The sequence below is a fragment of the Vigna radiata genome, chromosome 8 (genome assembly GCF_000741045.1).
Source record: "Vigna radiata var. radiata cultivar VC1973A chromosome 8, Vradiata_ver6, whole genome shotgun sequence".
Taxonomy (NCBI): Eukaryota; Viridiplantae; Streptophyta; class Magnoliopsida; order Fabales; family Fabaceae; genus Vigna; species Vigna radiata.
The window spans coordinates 14,932,842-14,941,010 of record NC_028358.1 but is presented as its reverse complement, the minus strand read 5'-3'; positions in this window follow the sequence as shown (position 1 = coordinate 14,941,010).

Here is an 8,169-nt window from a genome sequence, read left to right as displayed (position 1 = left end):
TGATTTGGAAAATCATGGGTTCTCTGTATTCGAAATTTGGTTGGGATTCTTCTTCCTTGCAGATTGGCGGCGAGGGGTTCTCTTTGTATTCAAAATTTGCTTAGGTCAATGCACAACGAAAGATAAAAAAGGAAACAACAAAAGTGCAGAAAAGAGGTGTACATGAGTTAAGAGAGAGAAATGCCAGACCTTGAACTGCAATGGGGGGTGTGGTTTTCCTTAGCTCAACCCACGAAGAGAATATTCACGAGAACTGCGATTTGCACGATGGCCAATGAGAGAATAACGAAAGGGAGAGAAATTATATGAGATTGAGAAACGAAGAAAACGGAGTGAGGGAAGTGGTTTGAAGTTTACAGAACAAAAGGGGTCATAAACTCATAAAGCAACTTTGAAAATTTCATGTTACGATCATAGGTCTCAGCACCATCTTCATTCCAAAACACAAAGTACTGAATGAGGAACAAGTTTCCTTTCTTGTGAGAAAAAGGGGTTGCCGATGCTGAAATCTCATCCATTACCCTCCATAAGGGTTCCACTGCATCCAAACGTTGTTACATTTAATCATCAAATCCCAGAAGCCTTTGAGGGTCGTTTTTGGGACAGAACAGAATCATTAAACACTATTTTTTTTAAATAAAAATTCCACGTAATTTAATCACTTAAAATGACCTATTAATGTCTGATCCACATCTGCACAGTTAAAATGACCTATTAATGTTTGATCCACATCTGCACAGTTAGACGACGTTACTGAAAAGTTAACGGAGAGGGCTTTATTGCCTCAAATTAACAAATATTTGGATTCAATTGGGACAAAAAAAACATGAGAATCCAGTTGAGAATTGGGCACAAATATGAGGATCAAAATATATATTTAACCTTAATTTTTTGATATTTTATTAACGATTGAAATTTTGTCGATAAATACATTCTAAATTTGATAGTTGATAATAATATCATATAGGAATTTTGTGTAGTTGCCTTCATTTTATTCTCGAGGTAATTAATTTTTTGGTTTTAAAAGGTGGGATATTCAAATATTTTCTGTTATATAGATGTTCTCATCACTGATCCAAATATCAGGGTAACGAGAAAAGAATAAAGTGCATTATGGTAGGATTATTTGCCCAGCCATCGATTATAATAACTTCCACAATCTTATTCCGAAAAAATTCTAAGCCTGTCACTGAACCTGTTTCTTTCCTCAATTGACATCGTTGCTTAGGATTTGACTAGATAGCTGCTATAATGCTAACCATCTTTTTCTCCTTTTCTATAGTTGTTGTCGGTTTGGTTTCCAATGAAACGGTGGTAAGGAATCTTTGGTGCTTAAATTACTTTCCATGCAAGGTAATAAATGATTTGTATTGTATATATGCATGATCTAATTTTGTATGTATGATTTTCTGCTAATGATAAGGCATTTGGTGGATGTCCTTTCATGTATTTCTTTCTAGTAATGTCGATTATAGTTATGTTTCTTTTATAAAAGTAAATAAAAATAATTATTATTTTTCAAGTTGTGAATTTAATAGTCTAGATTTGAAAAGGTATTGATTAAATCCAATTAAATAGTATAGATATGCATACCAGCAGTTATTGATTAAAATTTTAATAGTTTGTAATTTTTTTATTCAAATAGAAATGGTTATTGATTAAATCAAATTAAATATATTTTCCCTATCCTAATATTATTGCAATTTTAGCTTTTAAAAGAATTTCAAAAGTGTTACGGTTTCTTGAAATTAGCTCATGATTTCTTTGATGTCATATTCTTTTCCATTTGACTGATTACTTACTATTTTTATAAAAAAATTTAGTTAATACTTTTTTTTTCCCATTTCAAAGTTAAATTAGAGTTTCGGTTCAATCATTTTTTCATTCCAACATTCTATATGTACCAATATTTTCCAAATATTGAATTGCCTTTTACAATATTCAACAACAATTTCTTTGCATATATTTAACTAATTTCCTAGTAAAATTTAGGATATAATCTCGTACCACACTCATAAGATAATACATTTATTTATTTATTTATTTAGAAGTGAAAATATTTAAATAACTAACATAGTTATTGTAATTAAATCTCATCAAGTTTACAACTTCTATTTTTCTTAGTTCAAATTTTCTTGCTAGAATAAACTTGATTAAATTTTTCTCTGTCATGCAGGTTGGAAAATATTCATGAATGATGTTATATAAAAAAAAAAGGAGGAAGAAGGGGCCACACAAACATTGAAGATGTCTAATAGGATTTATATTGTTTGGAATCATACAATTTACTAATGAATATTATACATTTTGTAACTTTATTTGACAATGATGTTTATGTAATATATGTATTCTTTAAATGTGAAATGCTTATTATTGTGTTCAATAAAAGTTACTGTTGTGATTGATTATGTGTTTATATTATAGGTCTATGACTAATATTTCTATAGATGCTGAATTTTCAATAAATTGTTAGCATGTTATATACGGATTTTTTTTGTATGTAATTATATACGGATTTTACATATATATTTTTTCGTATGTAATTTATATACGAATTTTTCTGTGTATAACTTACATACGAATAAATTATATACGAAAAAATCCATATATAACCTAGCTACGATTGTTTTATATATAGATTTTTAGCCGTATATAATCCGTAGATAACATTGTATTATATACAGATTTTGAACCTTACATACAGATTTTGTCTGTAGATAATAACGTTTTTTCTTGTAGTGAGAGCACACCACTCTTCTTCCTCACGCCACACGTATAGGGAACAACAAATCAAAGACTGCAATAATACACCTTCAGTTATGTAGAGACGATCAGTCAATTCAGTCCAGTCAAGTTGCTTCTCAAGAATGCTTCAAGATCTGTAAAACTCTTGTCGTTCTTGATTCTTGGATTAAAAACAATTGATATGGAAGTGTAAGTATGTTTAATCCTTTTATAGAATAAAACTATGCGTCAATATATAGTTTGTATCAGTCTTGACGCCAATCAGTCATATAAATGTCATCGGTTACATTAAACAAATGTAACAGACTTACAACAATCAAAGCACATAATTGAATGTTCAATTAATGTAATCGATTCTCATTAAGTGCTTAGTTAAACACATTTAAAAATATGACCATTATAGTAGTTATGAAAATCATAAGTTAAATTTCAAATCTTAACAGACATAATTGAATACACAAACCATGTAATCGATAAAGTTTTAACACTTAGAAGATTTTTGAAAACTTTTCTTTCCAAAAATCATCATAACACATTTTGAAAAATATATGTGCAAACACACGAGTTTAATTGATTCACCAATTAATTTAATCGATTCAAAACTAGTTGTTTTGCATTAGTTTAAGACCCAAGATGTTTGATTAAGTCATGCAGATATGCTTTTGTGCATGTAGTTTTTATATCACCAAAACATACATTATGCATACACATATATAATCACTTCTCAAACACAATGGTACGCATGAATCAACACAATATCTCAACAAATGTGACAAACACAATATGTGCATATTTCACAGTAAGCATGTACACATTCAACATATAGTAGAGTACACATTCATGTGTTTTTATTATCAATGTGTTGTCATCATAAAAAACAAACATAACAGGGATTGAGTTCAACTAACATAGTGTTTCCCCTATCAACAAAAGACTTGCTTAAAAATTCTCGTAATTACTCGTGATAATCAATTGTGGCAAGTCATAATTGGTTACTGATAATCGATTATTTATAACTTGATAATCAATTATCTTGAGTATAAAATGAAGTTTTCTTATTCAAAACGGATTTTAACGCAACCTAAAGCAAACAATACATTGAATCAAAGATAAATTCTTCATTTTTTGTTTTGTTTTTGTTTTTGTTTGTTTGAATTATGTTGTTAGAGTTTTGTTTATTTGAATTTTGCACTTCTATGTTTGATTGTCATGTTATATATCATATTTATTTGGCCATTAATTTTCTTCATAACCATTTTGATTGTCATGTCAGGTCTTAAATTCGTTTGATAATTATTATGTTTTATTGTTATTAATGTTTTTATAATCCTTTCAATTATCATGTCAAATCTCTTATGTTTTTTATAATTGCCTTCTTCATAATCATCTGATTGTCATGTCAAATTTCGGATTTGCTTGATAATTAACTTTTTCATAATCATCACGATTGTCATGGTAAGTCTCAGATATCTATCTTTGACAATTAGATAAAAAAGTATAAATTAATTTTTGTATAAATAAATGTAAATATTGTTGTGATTGTTGTTTTTTTATCTAAATTTTTCTTTAGCATTGTCAAAATTTTATATATATATATATATATATATATATATATGTGTGTGTGTGTGTGTATATATATATATATATATGTATGTGTATATATGTATGTATGTATATCTATGTATGTATATATGTATATATGTATAAAAATATAAAATTAAAAAAATAGTTTTATCTATCATATGATTTTTGTGAACATTTGATTATTTGTATTGTTATTTTTTTTAAGTATACAAAAAAATTATAAAATTTCAAAAATAAAAACTATTAATCTCTTTCAATCAAGATCCTCATAACTACATAATTTCTAATTTTCCATCATAAATGAAAATATGTAATGTGACACCCGGACACTGACGAGGAAGGGAGTGATCGTCGGGGCAAGAGGCACGGACAAGGAGCGACTCTTGACAGGCTTCCAGTGGAAGAGACACATGGACGAATTGAACATACACCGGAAGGAGAGGGATCTAGAGACTGTATAGGTATGGGACTATACGGTTGAAGGATAGCTTAAAGAAATTAATTTGGCTACTTATATCAACAAATGCATTTGCTTTTCGATAGCTTAGCCTAATGTAATTTAGGGATGGGGACCTATCAATATAACCAAACAATTTTCTAAATAATTTCTCAAACAATCACTAGTGCAAAATATACTTTTTATAGCGAATTTTTATACCTATTAAAATTTATCAAGTATAAAAATGGTACAGTGGCAATTTCAAAAAGATAAAGGTAATATTGCTCTCAAATTTCCTTTTTCTATCTATGTTCAAAAGATTGGTAGTCAAATTTCCTGCTACTTTCAGGTCAAGTTATTTTCTGACATTGTTGCTGATGGAGATTTTGACAAATCTAGAGTGGTCCAATACCTTTAGGTAGGTTATTATTTGTGCCATATTGCTTATTATATCTTTTGATGTGTTTGTTTAAAGGAAGGTTGATATTGTTCCTCCTACATTCGAAAAACTAGTTGGTTATCGATAACGCTTCTATTTATGAAACACTCCTCGGAAAATCAGTAAAGTGTCTTGATAATACTTACTAAAGGCATTAGTAACCTGCAACAGTTAATGATTCTCGGTGAATCACTAAAAAATGATTTGTATTATTTCATTTGCTAAAAGAATGTTGTATTAATACAATGAATTTCCATGGAGGTAAGCAAACCTCATTTTGCTCTTAAATGATGAAGATTTTGTGGTATTGTATGTTGGCTTGCTAGAAAGTAGAATTTATTTTACTGGTAATTTAGAATAGAACCATTCTAAAATTATAGTGAGAAACTGATATATATACTTTAAAACACTTTTCCATGATGGTATATAAACTTTTTCTACTGTTTTCAATTTCAAGTGTAAGGCAAAATGAAATTAGCTTGTGTTTATGCTGTTATTGAAATTCCATAATTGGTTTTCAATTGGCTATTATTGATTGACGATTTGGTTTCATTAGGTATAGTCAATTTTATGCTCCAAACTTAAATAATCAAAATTGTGTAACTTTTCCTAATTAATAATCAAGACTGAGACCCACCCTTATCGATAAAGATTTAGTTTATAATAGAACCAAATAACTGGATGGATATTTAGTCAAGACCATGGTCGCAAAATGGTGAGATATTAGATAGATAGATGGATGTATAGATTGCCTTTTATTATCAGTTTCTCACTTAATAAAGGCCCTCTCGCTCTAATTCTCACAATGTGTAGCTAAAATTATGGCAGGTAACAATTGAAGACCATCCTCACTTGCGTGGGAAGCATGCATCTATTCATCCTTGTCGACATAGAGCTGTGATGAAGAAAATCATTGATGTCTTGATGTCACGTGGTGTTGAGCCTGAAGTTGACAAGTAAACCCTTTCTTCCTAAGGTATTTCTTTCATGTGTAGAAATAATTCATCCATGTTATGAGTACTGATACGCCAAGTTGTGGCTCCTACAACACAAATATTCCTTGCCATTTTTAGTTTCATAGATGTATATAGTGCAAAAACGCTGATTAACGTCGATTATTTTGGGCTTTTAACGTCTACAACTGAACCGACATCATTTCCGGTGACGTCAATGTGACGTCGGAAGAATAGTATAACCGACATCTATCGCGACGTCAGTCACTGACAGGTCCGACGTCACTAAATATCGGTGTAAGGGGAAAATGGACGTCTAAAGACATCGTATAGACGTCGATCTGCGAAATAACCGACGTCGAAGAGGCACTATAGACTTCGCAAATGACACTGACTAACGTCTAAGAGGTACTATAGACGTCGGTGTGTACATTAACCAACGTCTAATACAGTGGTTGTGTTTTAGTGCAATTTTGTTCCCGTCTTTAGATAGCCTAGTAGAACAAACTCCTTTTGCTAGTTTCCCCCAAAAAAAAGCTTGCGTCTTTTGAATTTCTCATTGGTCCCTTCAACCCAAAATCGAACCTGGGTGGTTGCTTAGTTCCATTTTCTTCCGTAAGAGGGAAAAATCACGGTGAAACGAAAACTAGGGTATGACCCAGGGTTGTTTTTGGGTTGAAACGACCAAGAGAAATTCACAAGACGCCGCTCTTTCTGGGAGGCAGCTAGCAAAGGGAGAATGTGTTACTATGTTACCCCAAGAAAGGAACAAAATTGCACTAAAACACAACACAAAGAAAACAAATTTTAATCAGTTGAACCAGAAGATAATCGATGAAAGACTAACAGAGTTTAAACGGTAAGCAGAAAAAGAAACCACGCACCTATGATGCCGCAAGAGAGAAAAAGAAGAAGACGCAGAGAGAAAAAAAAGAGGTTCCGCATGCGAGAAAAGGAAGAAGTCGCAAGAGAAAATGGAGAATAGGAAAACGATATCAGAAACTGAATGCCACAAAGAGTTTGCGGTTATTTAAAATGAAATTGGACGTCGGTTGATCCAACCACCGACGTCTATATTGACATAGACGTCGATTATCTCACTAATATGATGTCCAAGTTAACATTTCATCTGACCTTTTGAATACCATTCGACGTCGGTGTCTTGGGGATTCAACGTCTAGAGCTGAAATGATTGACGTTTGATTTCTTGTCAGGGATGTTGACGACAGTTGTCATGGGGAGCCGAAGTCTATAATGATGAACATAATTACTTGCAGGCGTTGAAATTGAAGATTTTTTTGTCTTACGGCCTTTCATTCAGGTCGTAGACGTCGCCTTTTGACTACCCGACGTCCAAGCGTCTGGGAATTAAGTAAAGAGCATTAATTGCAGCCCCATAGACTTCGGTCCCCCATGAACACCGACATCAATGGACTATCTTCTCACCTAGCCCAGACCATTAGATGTCGGTGTGCGCCAATTTGGACGTCTATAGTGTAAAAGACGTCACCTTTACCTAAAACCGACGTCTAGGTTACCAAGCTATTTACGATAATGCCACTGTCCACTCATATACATCGGGTTACCCGCAAACCGACGTCTATTGGGTGATGTTAAATAGCGTTTTTGCATTAGTGAGCCATTACATATGGACTTTACCCCTTTCTTCAGTTCATGAAGCTAAAATGAAGTACCTGTTCCTAATGATTTATATCACATATTCTTATTTCTGTAGGTACCTATTCTTATTCCTAAAACTTATGGCTTCTGTAATTCCAACAATTGAGTACGATTACACCATGGACTTTGATCTTGGTAGCTCCAACAATTGACCAAGGTAATTGTGATTATTACTTATTATTTGTTATCATTTAAATTGCTTGTTATTCCTATTATATAAATAGTTCACAAGTAAAAGTACCTCATTTCGTGAGTCATAATGTCAAAACTCTACCCTGTTAATACTCTTTTCATGACAGATATTAGTCATTATGATGATTTGCATTGTT